Below are 17039 nucleotides of genomic sequence, written 5' to 3' on the forward strand. Positions count from 1 at the left end.
TGAAGGCGAACTAATAATTCGTTACCTAAAGATTCTTGGTCACGTGTTGTCGATTATTTAAAAGGTATTTTAACTTTGTGCTAAAGTACGAAAGCTCTTTTCTGGTTTTTGGATCGACATAAAATGGAAGGAAGAAATTAAATGATGGATATATATGGTATGTAAACCGCCATAAATGGATATAGTTCATCAAGTTTTAATGCTTTATCGATTGGTGTATGTGTCCTTTGTTTGGTCCAATAAGCTAGGATTCATCACCTCATCTCATGTTTTTAAAATTATTATTGTTGCATGTTTATATATATCTATATCTCATGTTTTCATTCGTATCGGATTTGATTTAATAATGATACAACCGTTTGAACCGGGATAAATAGTTTACCTTGTAATTTTATATAAATACAACTTCAACTCAAAAAAATAACCCAAAAGTGCATTAATAAACATTACAAATGAAGTCGAACTAAGCATCACACATGAACAGTGATCGAGTCAAATACGAATTTGTACTTTATATACGAAATTAGTCGATTACAAAACTGATTTTTAAAACACTGGTTGCAATACTAAGAATCTAAAAATTAAAAAGCATTCTGTATTTGGGCCAATCATTCCATGCATATCATGTTAAGATTAGGAAGGCGATATTCAAAATTGATTTGAATTAAATGTAACATCCTTAATAAGCAATTCCATAATTAAATTAAATAGAATAATAATGTTTTTATTTTTATGGATTTTTTCTTTCAAAATATTAGCGTGCAAAAGGTTATGGCCGTTTAAAAATTATGCAAAGAGTAGCTTCTAAATACCGATAGATCTCAAAATAATAATAACTTAGGTAAAGAAACAACTGTAATCATTTTTTAAATAATCACAAACTTCTTAGATGATTGTGCCTAAAATACAAATTTGTCCGCTTAAATTATTAACCACGAGAATTGTTATTGAATTAGAAATTAGATTTTTTAAGAACGGCGATTTTCCTGTGTTTCTAGGTCACCACGCCCTCCAAATTGGAGAGCTCTGTTCCTATTCTGACCAGACTATGTTGCTATTATGACTCACACCGGTTCAGAGTTTGGCTTGGCAGTTGCCCGAGAAATCATACCGCCGACTATCACTTGACAATCGTTATACCGCCATAAATCTATATCTATGTCTATATCTATATCTACTATTAAAGCAATACAGTATGATATCTTTCTATTGGTTGATTTGATTAATTTTCAAAAATAACAAGAATTCTTAGAATTTCTTTGTAATAAAATAATTCAAAAAGAAATTAATAATTTACCAAAAAAAAAACTTAATAAGAAAAAGTTTTATTTTCCATAAATACATTAATTAGTGTCGGATCAAATTTGATATAAATATGTTACGTTTTTTTAGGAAACACTATTAAAAATAATTTTAAAAATAATGATATTAATATTTGATGATTTAAGTTTGTTATTTATTTTAAAAAAATATTAAAAACCATTCCTTTGGTTGTAAAGCATGCAAGTCCTAATGAATGTAAACAACTTTCTTTGCAAACGGCTTTCAAGTCCATCATCTTCTATTTGAATGCAAAAGTTGTATGGCGTTTCCATATTCAATTTGATTTAACCAATACTGGAATAGTAAATATTAATATAATTCTGTTTCGTAGATTTCTTTTACCTCGGTTGATTTTATGGATGCTTTTTTAAATTGTTGTATTTGATCACAACGCTTCTAATATGTATATCCATGTGTATCCATTAGCACTTTAACTATGAAGACCTAAATCGACCATTAATGGATTTTCCGGATTGATTTTAATATCATTCACACCAAGTGTTTGATGAAATGCTCTTTTACCTAAAATAACCCATTTAAATGTTATTGTTGGTTATAGTCTAACAAGCATTGTTTGTAGAACTTATATGATATTCATTTTCTAGATTCATGAGCAAATTTCATTCAAAATAAAACATTTCGTATAGAAATTGCTTGATTTTGACTTCTGAAGTTACCTATCTACTTGAAAGCTTTTATAAGTTTGATAAAAAAAATCTTTACATTTTGTAGGGTTATTTATCCATTAAATTTATGATGGATAGTTGTTTGTAACGCCCAACAAAATTACTATCTTTATTTAGAAATCCAAAGTTTTTGGTTTTGTTTCGGTCAGTTTTTCGATTTGCAATTTCATTTTTATTGGTTTTGTTTTTATTTTGATTTGATTTTTGTTGTTGGTTTTGTTTCAATTTATTTAGTTTTGGGTTCGGTTCACTTTTGATTTTTAGTTTCGTTTTGTTTATTAGTTTTATTTTGGTTTGTAATCAATTTTTTGTTTCAGCTTTTACAATTTTTGGTGTTGGTTCATTTTTGAGTGCATTGGTTTTGCCTTTCAGTTTAGTTTTAGGGTATGTTTGGTTAAAGGTAATGGAATGAAGGGGGAATGGAATGAGAGAAGGAATGGAATGGGCAAGGGAATGAAATGAAGCATTACCATTCCTTTGTCTTGTTTGGTTAACCTATGGGAATGAAATGAGTTATTACTTTATGTTGTTTGGTATAAAAAAAATTATAGGAATGAAATAGAAAAAATAAAAACACTCCTATCTCAAATACTTTTTACAAAAAAAAAAACCCTACAATGGCGACGGTGGTAGCTCCGGCGACGAAAATGGTGGTGGCGGTGGTGGCGGCGGCGGAGTTGGTGGTGGTGCCGATGGTGGTGGTGGTGTTGTTGAGAAAGTAGGGTCAAGGAGGAATGGAATGAAAAAAAAAGGGGGGTTGGGAAGGAATGGTTTTGATGAAATGGGATTCCATGTGTAATGGATGATTCCATTCCATTGAGCAACCAAACACCATTTTTTCCATTCCCCCTTAATGAATCATTCCATTTCTACTGTCATTACTGCATACCAAACGGTACCTTAGTTTTTCAGTTTCTTTTCTGTTTTTGGTTTACTTTTAGTTTTTTTAGTTTCACTTCGGTTTTTGGTTTTAGTTTTTTTTAGTTTCATTTGCTTTTGGTTTTGGTTCGTGGTTAGTTTTTCCTCTTTTTTTTCGTTTCAGTCTGATTTTATTTTTTTCGGTTTTTTGTTTTAGTTTTTTTTCAGGTTTTTTTCGTTTCAGACAATGTTTTCTGTTTATTATTTTGTTTTTATCTGTTTTGGTTTCGTTTTGAGAATCAGTTTAAACGTTGTTTTTTATAATCTTTGAGACTTAATATTTGCTTAAATATGGGAAAATAACTCAGATCATGCTTTATTAATGGTTAAAGAATAACAATATCATTGACGTAACTGTTTGGTTAATGGGTTTATGTTTTAAATCCATTCACATCCCCATTCCAACTAGGGATGAGTTCGGTACCGTACCGGTACCGAAAATACCGATCCCGAAAATCGTCAAATCTTGGTACCGGTATTGAAGGTAAAAATCAGGAAATACCGGTACCGTACTGTACCGGTGCCGGTCCCGTACCGATCCCAAAACTTAAAACTTTGGTACCGATTCGGTACCGACGGTACCAAATCGGTACCGATTTTGGTACCGGTACCAAGTTCCAAATGCTCATCCCTAATTCCAACATACCATTAGTTCATATATGTTGTTAATTTATTGTTTATTTGATTTACATGTAATTTTTACAATAACTCTTACACACAGTTCTGTTTGCACATATCTTGTACCTGAATATGAGCATCCTGTATTGATTTCTCTGCTTGTCCTTCTTCTAACAGTAGCAGATCAAATTTCAAATATGGGTTTAATTATGTGTGTGTGTGTGCGCGCGCGTGCGTGCGTGTTAAGTGATTGATTAATAAATTGATGCTTTTTAATTTGTAGGTGGAATCAAGACTGAATTAGATGATTTTTCACAATGCAACGAAGGTGTTCTGGATGCATAGTCTTTGATTATGTCGAGAGGTTCGATTATGATCTATTAGGTCTTGTTTCCGAATATGATATTTACTAATGATATCATACTACATGAATTTGTTTTTCAGGTGCAAGCTATGATTGGCCATGCTACAAATAACTACTTTGTAACAACGTCTCTTCAATGTAATCTACAAAATGGAACCAACAGAATATACCGCCGCAACACGAAATGTTGATACTTATGCAATTAATATGGTACCAAACTCGGCCGGCCCAGTTTTCATTGCATTTTTAGTTTTACTTGAATAACGACAACCGATGTTATTATTGCATTGTTAGTTTTACTTGAATAACGACAACCAACGTATTGGAATACCTTCTAAGAAATAATACATGCAAATGAAGGAATTTAGGGGATTTAATATGTAATTGGGAATTTAGTTTTCAAGAATTATGACGTTCATTTGCTATAACTTCAGGCCGTTAAGAAAGATGTGACTTTTATAGGTGTTGACCATACTCAAGCATTTGATTAAACATGTATGAATTGTTTTTAAGGAACCACATAAGATGTGAGACAATTCAAATTGGTATTTTAATAACATTCTACTATGTAACCTCTTTTCTTGTAAGTCAATGTTTTTCTGTACCCTTTCTGTATGAATATGAATTGCAATTATAAATCATGTTGCCGTCTCAAAAAACATATTCAAAAACATATTGTCGTTTGAATTATATATGTGCGTACTTGAAAACTTTTACATAGGTCAATAGTCTATTGCATTATAATATAATAGTTAGTTGTATTACTTAAACATACCCTTGTATTATACATTATAATATATGCTAAAGATATTTTTGTTGTCACCTTTATGTTGTAACATAACGCATTGTTTGCATTATCCTAAAATAATGCATGCTTTGTGTTTAGTAAATTTTGAATTTCAGCTATATTTTCTTTTCATTACAGTTACTTAAGATTACTATTTCTACAATTATGCAGTTGGCCTTCTGCTCTAATAACACAAGAATGATAGTTAAGGCTTAGGATCTTATGGTCTCAAGTTTAAAACCTAACTCGATTATGTTTTGTAACATCCAAGAAATTCCCATTAAGTTTTGCCGTTATTTTTTCCATGTATCGCGTTTATGTAAACAAATTTGATCAACAATATAAATGGAAAGGATTCACAAATATTACCCTTGTCAATTTCCTTTGATTTAAAAGCTTATACAAGCTGAGGGGCCATTTCTACCAAAATCCCATACTTAAAATGAGTCTCATACACCTAGCACTTTCCCATATGCCCGAACCTGAATAAACTTTCCATACACCTATCACTTCATACGCATGGCAACTCCTAGGCACATGGTGGTCGCTTTTGTAGTTTCAATGTGATGATCAATCCACTATTATAATAAACAAAAATGTTGTTGTGCCAAGTGACACCTATTTGACCCATCTTTGTGACACCTGGCAAAATATAGCCGAGTGTATGAGTGAACATTGTGAGGATTTCAAGGTGGGAATGTGATGACAATTTGTAATGTTCTCTAGATTATGTCTTCATTCTTATTAGGCTTGTTTAGACATATATACAATGTTTGCTTGATCTATTAAAGATTTGAATGATTATTGCTTGCGGGTTATTATTGCTATTGTGGAGTTTGTTTCATTTGCTTGAGGACAAGCAAAGTTCAAGTGTGGGGATGTTTGATGTAACACAAAGTGTACATCTTATTACATCAAATTACCTTCTGAAGAGGTATGTACCCGCCTCAACACCGAGCAAGGCGGGTCAACCCACAAGATATAGACAAGAGGCTTGAAATCAAGACATTACGAAGGCACAAAGCCAAAACCTATGCGCATGGCGCATATCACATATGCTCACGCATATCACGTATGCCCAGGCACCACACATGCTCAGGCATCATATGCCCAGGCACCACACATGCTCAGGCATCATATGCCCAGGCACCACAGATGCCCAGGCATCACATATGCTCACGCATCACATATGTTCACGCATATCACATATGCGCGTGGCGCATCAGCGCGCGGCGCATATCACATGCTCGTGCATATTACATCTGCGCATGAAACATCTGCGCGTGAGAATAAAGAGAAGACCTCGCGCATCCTCAGGATTGGCGCATATCACACATGCACATAATCAACCTCGTCCTTATCCAAATCAGGATTAGGGCAACCTTGATTGTGCACGTCAGACAACCTTCCAGAAGGTATCTTTTTAAGGAATAAGAATATGCTGATGTCGACAACTGCCAATGAAAGGTGGACAACTCAGCATAATTCATGTGCTACCACGTGATTACAACCAATGAAAAAGCACCAGGTGTCCCCAAGGACACGTGGCGCAGAGCAATTGGAGGAGGCCAACAAAACCCTAATTGGGTCTGAGCCCAATCAGTGGAAACCCTAGCACTATAAATACAGCATCAACCCCACAAGGAAGACACATCCAATATCATCAAATATCACCTGATAACATCCAATTACAGAGTATTCAGCTATTAAGCAATACACTCCAAATTCCTTACTCTCACATATTATTATCTTCTCCCACAAATACTTATTCTCACACCGGAGGGTTACCCCAAAGAGGACCCCTCTGTCCCTTTCTGAGGGGTAAGTTTACGGTGCTGTTCATTTTGTAGGTGGAAGAACCCAGATCCAAGAGAAACCATCGGTGAAATAGCATAATCACACCCGAGGAAAGTAGATCGTCTACCAGTGAGTCGATCCACGTTTCTTCATTGGCGCCATCCACTGTTACAACGGCAACAAGATCTCTTCAGATCTCTAAACAAAAAACCAAATTTTCACCATGGTTTCTGGCGTTCGTAACGTTGATCAAGTTCTGGAGGATATTGAACGTGAGGATTTTAATGAGGGACAACAGTTTCTGAGGGTGCCGCGTGATTCTACGCGCGCCACCAGTAACCGTCCCTTCATCACAACTCCTCATGGCCAGACTGAAACTCCTCCAGACGATCTTACGTTACAAAATCTTGCCGGCGCGAAACAAAAAGGACCAATGGGTCCAGAAGATGAAACCAGTGACCCCAAAGAATGGCTCATAAACGAGCAACGACGTCTGATGGACAAGTACAATGAGATGGTCAAACACAAAAAGACAGCCGACTTAACGCAACGGCTAGCGTTTGACAAGCAAAACGTTCATGGAACAAAAAGGGCGCGCGCGCCGGAAGATGGTCACTCTGTTCACACTGCACACACTGAGTTCAGTGATGAAGAAGTGCACAGCATGAGGAAGACGCGAGATACTCATACAGGAGGCTCACAGCTCCGCGCGCATGTGAACATGGCGCCTGGAGCCAGAGCCGATCTGGATCTGCACGCGCCATACAGCCCACCAGTAAGAGGGCAAGTGGACGTAACCACACCGTACAGACCAGCCATCTTGGTGAAACATTCAAAGTTCACTGAGCGCATCGCGAAGGCTCCCATCCAGCACAAAACCAAGATGCCAAGTGGTTTGGGCAAATATGACGGCACAACAGATCCAGACGACTTCTTGCAAGGTTTTTACAACACGGGAAACCTAGAGAGCTGGACGATGCCAACATGGTGTCACATGTTTGCTCGCTGCCTCACGGGCGCGGCGCGTGTCTGGTTCGAGAGCTTGCCGACTGGGCAAATCGATGGGTTCGAGGAACTATTGGAAAAGTTCCAAGCCCACTTCGTACAGCAGCGCAGACACACGCGCGACCCTGATGACATCATGCACTGCGTGCGCAGGAATGATGAAACAATTGAAGACTACATAACACGTTTCAATCAGGAGTCTCTGGCAATCGGAGGTATAACTGAGCAACTCCTTCGCGTGGCCTTTATACAAGGCGGCGCGCAGTGATCAACTCCGCCGAGCTCTCGTAAGCAGAGATGGCATGCCCACCACTTGGGCCAAACTAATGGAAGCATCGCGAGTCTTCGCGAGAAATGAAAAACAAATTGCCCAAGATAGGGCAAGAGAAAGAGCGCATCAAGCTGAGTCACCGCGCAGCAACGAAAAAAGGGGCAAACAGAACTCTGTATGGTCCAGGTTGCAATCAACCAGTTTTTCTTCCGCAGAAAAACAGGCGCAACCAAGCTCACCCCAGCCCCAAAAAGACGTTCGTAATCGCCGGGAGGGTGACAAGAGGGAAGGCGGCAGAGATCCTAACAGACCTCTGCCAAGAATATGGACTCCCCTCACTAAAACGCCTTCACAGGTGTTAAGTACTGAGAATGTCCAATTCAAAAGTCCCAAGCCACTACACTACAAGGGACCATCAGACAGTGGCAAGTACTGTGAGTTTCACAAGTCCACAGGACACAACACTGATGCATGCCACCACTTGAAGGATGCAATTGAAAAGGATGTGAAATCAGGCAAGCTGGCTCACCTGGTGAAAAACTCAAGACCAGAAAATGAACAATCAGGAGCCTCAGCCAGCAAAAAGTACAAAAGAATCTGTGTAGCTGAGGGAGGAAGGCAAGGGCAAATATCAAGAAAGAGAAGCGCGCAAATCCAAGGAGATTGGCGCGAGCAACAAGTCATTTTCCCAAGAATCAGGGGAGGCCCTTCCATCAGTAGCCCTCTTGTCATCACTACACACATTGCTCATTATGAAGTGTCAAAAGTCCTGGTGGACACTGGCAGCGAGTCAGACATCATGTATGAGCAATGTTTCAGGAAACTGGATCCGGCAGACCAAGCAAGGCTTGAGATTGTGAATGCACCGATCTCTGGTGTCTCGAATGAAATCATTCATCCCCTAGGTCAAATACAATTTGAACTAACCATGGGGGATGAAAAACACAAGCGAGCCGAAGTTGTCAACTTCTTGGTCTTGCCCACCACTTCATGCCACAATATGATCTTGGGTAGGGAAACGATTGCCCAATTCAACGCCATACCGTCGCCAGCGCACGGCGCATTGGGGTTCCCAACACCAACAGGTGTAATTTTTGTATACCGAGATCATTTGTGTGCAGTGACAAGTACTCCGCGGGAAGGGAGGATGAAACTTCCAATGGCAGACAACGCGCCAGAGGAATGGATTCTCAACCCAAAATTCCCGGAGCAGACAATCACAATTGGCGCTACGATATCAGACGACACGAGGTTGAGAATGAAAAGATTGCTCACAGCATATATGTCGGTCTTTGCGTGGCAACACTCTGATATGACTGGGGTTCCGCTAGACCTGGCGCAACATTCTCTCAACACCTTCAAGTCTGTAGAGCCAATTGCTCAAAAGAAGAGAGTCATGGGGGATGAGAAGGCGAGAGCCATGAATGAGCAGGTTGAGGATCTATTGCGCGCAAACATCATCCGCCCGATACGATACCAGACATGGGTAGCCAATCCTGTGATGGTAAAGAAAGGTAACGGGTCGTGGAGGATGTGCATTGACTTCAAGGACCTCAACAAAGCGTGCCCAAAAGATTGTTACCCCCTCCCAAACATCGACGCAAAGGTGGACTCCGTGGCGCCATTCAAGCTCAAATGTTTCCTGGATGCCTACAAAGGCTATCACCAGATACAAATGGCACCACAAGACGAGGACAAGACCGCCTTCAGAACCGACAAGGGTGTTTTTTGTTGCACAAAAATGCCCTTTGGTTTGAAGAATGCGGGAGCCACCTACCAAAGACTTATGGATGCTGTTTTCAGCGAGCAGATTGGAAGAAACCTAGAAGTCTAAGTGGATGATTTGGTGATCAAAAGCAGGGAGGAAAAGCAAATGCTCAAAGACATCGAAGAAACCCTTGGGCGCCTAAAGGAAGTTAACATGAAGCTCAATCCGAGCAAATGCACTTTCGGCGTACTAGAGGGAAAATTTCTAGGTGTAATGGTCACCAAGGATGGTTTCAAGGTTAACCCTGAGAAGGTGGAGGCCATCCTTGACATGCCCTCGCCATCCACCATGAAAGAAGTCCAGAAGCTGAATGGTAGATTGGTTTCAATCAACAGGTTCCTAGCGAACCATGCAAGCAAATCTACCCCATTTGTCAACACATTGAGGAATTGCTTAAAGAAAAGCCAATTCAAATGGACTCCTGAGGCCGAGCAAGCTTTCAGTGAGATAAAAGAATGTTTGATAAATCTGCCCGCGCTCACAGCTCCACTTCCTGGTGAAACTTTGACATTGTACTTATCAGCAGGAGAGCGCGCCATCGGCGCAGTATTGTTGGTGGATCGCAAGGGAATCCAAACGCCAATATACTATGTGAGTCGGGTGCTGACAGATCCTGAGACGCGCTACTCCATCATGGAAAAGTTAGTTTTGTCACTAACACACGCGTCGCGCAAGCTTCATAGATATTTCAATGGTCATCCCATTGAAGTTCTGACTGGTTACAACATCCAGCAAGTCTTGCGGCGTCCCGCGCTCTCAGGAAGGCTGACAAAGTGGGCGCTGGAATTAGGTGAGCACACGATCGCCTATAAGCCCCGTCCAGCAATAAAGGGACAAGTCTTGGCTGATTTTGTTGCCGAAGTCCCCGAAGGAAAAATTGAAGAGGCTCAGCGCGAGGTAGACCCTCCACGAGCCAATGATGAAGAAAATGTGTGGAGATTATTCACCGACGGAGCTTCAAACAACGAAGGATCCGGCGCAGGCCTCAAGCTGGTGGATCCAGAGAATCAGGAATATACTTACGCCATCAGGTTGGACTTCAAGAGCACCAACAATGAGGCTGAGTATGAAGCCCTGCTGGCTGGCCTGCGCATCGCGCAAAAATTCGGAGTTAAAAATCTAGAGGCCCATGTTGATTCATACTTGGTAGCAGCACAGGTCAATGGCCTTTATGATGCCAAGGAGAACACCATGCCTCTATATCTAGAGCATGCGAAAAAGCTCATCGAGCAATTTGACTGCTTCAGAATCATTCATATTCCGCGCAGTGAAAACAAATCTGCCGACGCGCTGAGTAAGATGGCATCAACCAGTTTCGATCACTTTGGCAAAGATGTCAGGGTAGAAGTAATGAGCAACCCGTCGGTGGGAGCGAAGTCTGTCCTTGTAACTCATACAACCCCTTCATCATGGATAACTCCAATAATGGAATTCTTGAATGAGGGAAAAGTACCGGACAATCGCGCACAGGCGAGGAAGATAAGACACAAGTCGCAGAACTATGAACTGCTTGATGGTACATTATATCGACGCTCTTATCTGGGACCGCTCATGAAATGCCTAGATGCTGAGGAAGCAAGCTATGTGATCAGAGAGATACACGAAGGAATCTGTGGAATTCATGCTGGCCCGCGCATGGTGGTTGCCAAGGCAATTAGCGCAGGCTACTATTGGCCAGGCATGTACTTGGACGCTTTAAAAGAGATCCAAAAATGCAAAGCATGTCAGAGCTATGCGCCAAACACCATGCGGCCAAAGAACAACTTGATTCCGGTGACCTCCGCATGGCCTTTCCACAAATGGGCAATCGATATTGTGGGTCCCCTACCGCAAGCGCCTGGGCGAGTAAAATTTTTGGTAGTGGCAGTAGACTATTTTACAAAATGGGTTGAAGCCAAGCCACTAGCAAAAATCACAGTCGAAGGGATGAAGCAGTTTATCTGGAGCCACATCATATGCCGTTTTGGCTTGCCCATGGAAATTGTGAGCGATAATGGCAAACAATTCACTGACAAGAAGATATCCAGCTGGCTCAAGGAATTGCGCATCAGCCAAATTTTCACTTCAGTATATCACCCTCAGGGGAATGGCCAAGTGGAGCGCGCGAACCAAAGCTTGCTGAATGGGCTGAAGAAAAGGTTAGAGGGAGAATCCCATTCTTGGGTCGAAGAGCTACCTAATGTCCTGTGGGCGCACAGGACATTAAGCAAAACCAGCAATGGCGAGTCCCCGTTCAGCCTAACCTATGGAACGGAGGCAATGATACCAGCAGAAATCGGATGCCCATCCCATAGAGTGCTCATGATGAGCAAGATTGATAACGAGCGAGAAAGAAGGTTGGATCTCAACTTACTTGAAGGGCGCAGAGAGGCGGCTATCATCAGTGAAGCCAAATACAAGAAAAAACTGGAAAAATATTACAACCAGCGTGTGAAAGAATGCCACTTTAAGAAAAATGATTTTGTCCTTCGAAACAATGAAGCTAGCCGCGCGATACCCCCGGGAAAAATGTCACCCAATTGGGAGGGACCTTATCAAGTCTCGGAAGAATTGGGAAAAGGCGCATACGCTTTAAAAGATTTGAATGGAAAGAAGATCCCGCGCGCATGGAACGCGGCACAGCTTAGAAAATGTTTCATGTAAAAAATATCAAGTTTGTAATCAAGGCTTTTTAAGCCATTATGAATAATGATACGCGCTATCTTCTCTTAATGTGGATTCTATTACCTTTTGCATACATGTTTCACACTTCCTTTTATTAATTTTGAGCAATATGACAACATTGTATTGACATCAAAACGAAATAAAAACGAAGTAAAACATACATGCGCGAGCTTCAAGCTCAAACGCGTTAACGAGTCTTAACTCTAAAACGTTAGGGCCTTAGCCCAATTCTATTACCTTTTGCATACATGTTTCACACTTCCCTTTATTAATTTTGAGCAATATGACAACATTGTATTGACATCAAAACGAAATAAAAACGAAGTAAAACATACATGCGCGAGCTTCAAGCTCAAACGCGTTAACGAGTCTTAACTCTAAAACGTCAGGGCCTTAGCCCAATTCTATTACCTTTTGCATACATGTTTCACACTTCCCTTTATTAATTTTGAGCAATATGACAAATTGTATTGACATCAAAACGAAATAAAACGAAGTAAAACATACATGCGCGAGCTTCAAGCTCAAACGCGTTAACGAGTCTTAACTCTAAAACGTCAGGGCCTTAGCCCAATAATGTGAGCCTTAGCTCAAATCACTCACAACATCCATCCTACATACTGCGCAGCCTGACCATAAAAATACCTAAACACAACTAAGGCAAAACAAATGCCAAAACATGGTTGTTAAGGTCTCAGGTCGAGGTCGCGCATGAAATTGTAATGGATATCTGAGTAACACATATTGACACGTAAAGGCTAAAAAACTCATAATTCCATGCGCGATAACGTCGCGCAAAAGAGGAATAATGAAAACGCCAAGGCACGTGTCAACATAATCAAGATATGGCAAAATCACTTACAATACGACAAGGGTTAAGTATAATAATTTCCTTACAACCTTGTTCTTATTTCAACGTGCAAGCATATCTTATTTTCAACAAACAAACATGCGATATAAAGAGATGAATAGGGAATGCGCAAGATGCGAAGAAGGGAAAAACAAAATTTCATTCCAAAGCATTGAAATTTACAAGTTTACAAGGTGATGAAATACAAACTACAAATAAAAAAAAAAAAAACATGAAGGGCTTCTCAGGTCTCCACGTCGACTTCAGCCTCTTCATCATCCTCATCACCGCCCTCAGCATCTGGCGCAGCTCGCTCCTCGTCATCTCCAAACTGACCATAGTCAAGTTGTTCATCTTGAATGGAGTCTTCTATCACAGTAGTGTCAGGAGCGGATCCTTTGGCCACGCCAGAGCCGCTTGCAGGAGCAGTATTCCCCGCGCCATCATCGCCGCCACCAGCCCCTTCGCACTCGTCAAGTAATTTCTTTAGCGCGCCGAGGTCGGGCTGGTCAGCAAGCGCGGATATCTGCAAATCATAAGCAAAAATATGAGTACAAAAATACTTGGAAAATAAATCAAAGTAATCTCATTAAAGTTAAAGTACCTGCCCAAGGATGGGAATGGGAGTATTCAAATACTTCTCCCCCATCGCGGCCATGTCCGCGCAGGCAACGTCGCTCTGATAAGGGTATTCGGATGGGTTCTTCTTCAGCATCCCATATTCATAGCCATCCTTAAACCCTTCAGCTCGACCCACCAAGCGCGCGGCAGCGTTGCAATCCATCACAAGGGCCTGGAACTCGTCTGAGTATTTCATCGCATAAGCGCAACGAGTCATGCCCTGTGAGACTAGCCATTGGCGATCCTGCGCGAGAGAAGAAACAGTCGTCTCGAGGGCAGGAATCTGAGAGTTTAACAACTCAACAGTTTCCTTAGTCTGTTTTAGCTCCTCTTTGTCGGACGCTGCTGCCGCCAAGGCTTCTTCCTTTTCCGCCCGCGCAGAATCAAGTGCTTCCTGGCTAGACGCTGCCATCGCCAAGGCTTCATCCTTCTCGGCCTGCGCGGCCGCCAGCTCCTTCTTCAGGCGCGCAACCTCACTCTCCAGTGATGATTTTTCAGTTATAGACTGGACAAGAGCTTGGTCACGCGCCTCCGCCTCCAGCTCCAAGTCGCGCGCTCTGCGCGCGTACTTGGCCGCCTCCGCCTCCGCCGCTTGTAGCTTCTCCCGCGCAGCCTGAAGCTCATGCTCGCGCTTCACGAAGGCGCTGTTGGCACTTGCTCTGTTCTCACTGAGCTCTGCTTGGAGCTTCTCAGCTCTCTCTCGAGCATCAGAAAGATGCCAAGCAGACACCTTAGCCTCTTGCTTGGCTTCCGCAAGAGCATCACGTACTTTTACGTAATCATAGCGAAGCTCTTGGGAGGCAGCAAAGAAGGCTGACCCAGCAAACATATGATCGTTGAGCAAGTCGTCGCGAGCGCGGTCCTCCTGGAACCTCCTTTCAGATGGAGGCACAGCATGAGCCCAGAATTCCGCACACACACCCATGGACTGAAATGTGCTGTCTTCAGTAATATTCCATCTCGGGCGGTAAATGTCATCGGCTTCCTGCAGAAACAAAGTAATTATCTAAGTCATCAAAACATTAAGATGGAAGTCCGCGCAGCGGAGCAAAAAAAAAAAGAACCTATACCTGCGGGGATGAAGCAGAAAAGTCAGCGCCAGCCCCACGAGAAGGCTCCGCCTCGAAGCCTCGTGGCGCCGCAGGACTGGCGCGACCTAGGTCGGAGTCTTCAACTTCAAACTCCTCATCCTCCTCGGAAACAGGCCTTTTCTCCTGCGACCTAGAGCCAAAATCGGTCCTCGCGAGGAGGGCTGTGCGCAGGAGGAGGTGAGGGAGGTCTCGACGCCGCCAGGTCAGCGCGCAAAACGGCCTCCTGCTCCTTAGTAATCCCAATGAGGGGAGATTCAGCACTAGCAGGAGCAGGAGCAGAACCAGCGGCGCTGGCACCGGCGCCAGGAGTGCCGCCAGCAGCTTGTACGCCAGCAACGACCTCTATGAAAATTCAACAAAAAGAAATGGTTCATGAATTGATCTAAAAGAAATAAGTCAGAAAATAAAAGCGCAATACATACCTTGGCGCAACTCCGTTCGCGAGGCAAACATCGCCATGAAGTTCATTCTACCCTTTTTTGAGGGTAAAACGGGGGACTTCGAAGGACCTCCGGCGCAGCCTCGGCATCTTGTGGCGCTTGAGGTTGATCCACCAAGGTCGCCGGCTCTACACACATTTGAGTGAGCAAAGATTCGTTAGTAATTCTATCAGAATAGCGCTCATAGAACCATAAAAGATAGGCAAAGGATAAGCAAAGTATACATGTCGAAGGCGCAACACCGCTTCCCTTTTCCCGCCGCGCGAAGGGAGGACGTAGCGCCACCATACCTCAGGTGGACAGGAGGTCTGCCCACTTTTTGAGGCAGGGAGGACAAGGAAAACTTGGTGGTAAACACCTGGGTTTTCTCAGTCCCTTCGCCTGAGTAGGAGGATCCTGAACAACAGGGGCATCATCTTTCTTCTGTTTCTTACTGGCCCCTGCGCCAGTTTTCCCCTTAGCTTTACGCTTTAGTTGGGGCGCCTCCTCTTCCTCCTCCTCTTCCGCGAGCTCCAGCTCGTAGTTTTCTAGCGCATCTACAATACACGCAACAGAAGTGTTAGCAAAATTTGGTATTATAAAGGAAAATGCATAAGTACAAAGGCTTACCAGGCGCATCGCTGTCAAAGACAAATCCCAGATCAACAGGGATGAACATGTCATCAAAGCGATCGGGGAAGCCAACCTCCCCAGCGCCCAGCGCGACGGAGCCACCCTCCATATGCTCATCATAGGCGGCGTGGACATACTCCTTGCTGACTGCACAAAACAAATCAAATAATATCAGCAAAAAGATAAGTATTCGCGCAGAAGTAATGCAATGAGATCAACTTACACAAGCCGTCAACTTGGATCACGGGCTCAGTCGCGCTGTCAGCCCACCTCCTGCTCATACCCACCCCCACCAGCGCCTCCTCACAAATTTTCTTGGCGGGGGATGGTTCAGCAGTCAACTTTTTCACCCAGGCGCCAGTTGGGTTCTTGACGACACCCACATCCGCAGGCGCAGAAGAGATCGCGCGCATGGTCATGCGGATGGGGATCACACCAGCCTGATGTAAAAAAACCTCTCAGACCAGTCATGAAGGCTCTTGAATGAAACAGTGGAGCACTTCACCTTCTGACTGCGAGGAATAAAAGAGAACAAGAGTCTCGGATCTTGGGCTTGTAAAAAAATTGAAAGCGCCGAGGGGTGGGCTCCTCGCGCTGAGATTTGCACATGAACTCAAAGTGAGTCATGCGCACGAGTCCAAACGGATGGACTTGGGATATATGAATCCCATAGAACCTAAGCAGCGCACCCACAAACCTTGTCATCGGGAGACGAAGGTTGCAGTGGGTGAAAAAATGGCAATACAAGGATATATAGCCGGTAGGCGGGTCCGCCGCCGTTTGCCCGGCCCCAGGCAACATGCAGCCAAACACAGGGAGAAAACCTTGAGAGGCGATGAGGCTGTCAAGATCGGCCTGCCTCAGTTTGCAGGGGATTTCATTCCACCTCTTCACGGCCTTGGTCCTCCCTACCTCCTCCGATGAGGCCTCAGCAGCCTTCTTCCCCTTGCCGGTCTTCTTCAATGTAGACATTACTAACGATTTAACACTGCAATGGATGGGGGAGATTGTGTTGTCTGAGCTATCAGACATACAACGGTGAAACGGACAAACGATGCTTCTGAACAGCAGAAATCTGGAAGCAGAAGACACGTAATCGGAAGAGAATGAAAGAAAGAAAGCTCTGAATAAACAAGAAGATGAAGGATAAAAAAACTCTAAGGGCTGGCTTTTATAGGCCCAGGAGAGAGAAATGTTGGTGCTGATCGGACTTCACGCGCCCCC

The sequence above is a fragment of the Bidens hawaiensis genome, unplaced genomic scaffold (genome assembly GCF_021521415.1).
Source record: "Bidens hawaiensis isolate Kalapana, Puna unplaced genomic scaffold, B.hawaiensis_p1.1 tig00019326_1, whole genome shotgun sequence".
NCBI lineage: Eukaryota > Viridiplantae > Streptophyta > Magnoliopsida > Asterales > Asteraceae > Bidens > Bidens hawaiensis.